The sequence below is a fragment of the Nanorana parkeri genome, unplaced genomic scaffold (assembly GCF_000935625.1).
Source record: "Nanorana parkeri isolate BGI_ZX_2015 unplaced genomic scaffold, ASM93562v1 scaffold3428, whole genome shotgun sequence".
Lineage (NCBI taxonomy): Eukaryota > Metazoa > Chordata > Amphibia > Anura > Dicroglossidae > Nanorana > Nanorana parkeri.
In genome coordinates this window covers 1-309 of record NW_017309696.1, presented here as the reverse complement: position 1 = coordinate 309, position 309 = coordinate 1, and positions in this window count along the sequence as shown.

The window sequence follows — 309 nt, the reverse complement described above, 5'->3', positions numbered from 1 at the left end:
TAGCAGCCAGGTACATTTCTTCTGCTGTTTTCTTCACACCCCAGGCCGGCAGTCACTGTGATTGACAGATGAGGTCATGTGACTGGACTGATGGATAAAGGAGCACTCCACATAAAACCCCGATAAAAGTTTGACAGGAAGGTCACATGACCACTGAGACCATAGAAGTCACATGACCACACACTTTGCGAGAGGAGTCACTGATGGCTGTGGAGCAGAACCCGACAGCAGAAGTACTGAGACATGTCCATGTAATAATACCGGGGGACTGAGGTAATATATCTATAGATGACAGCGTAATGTATAGGT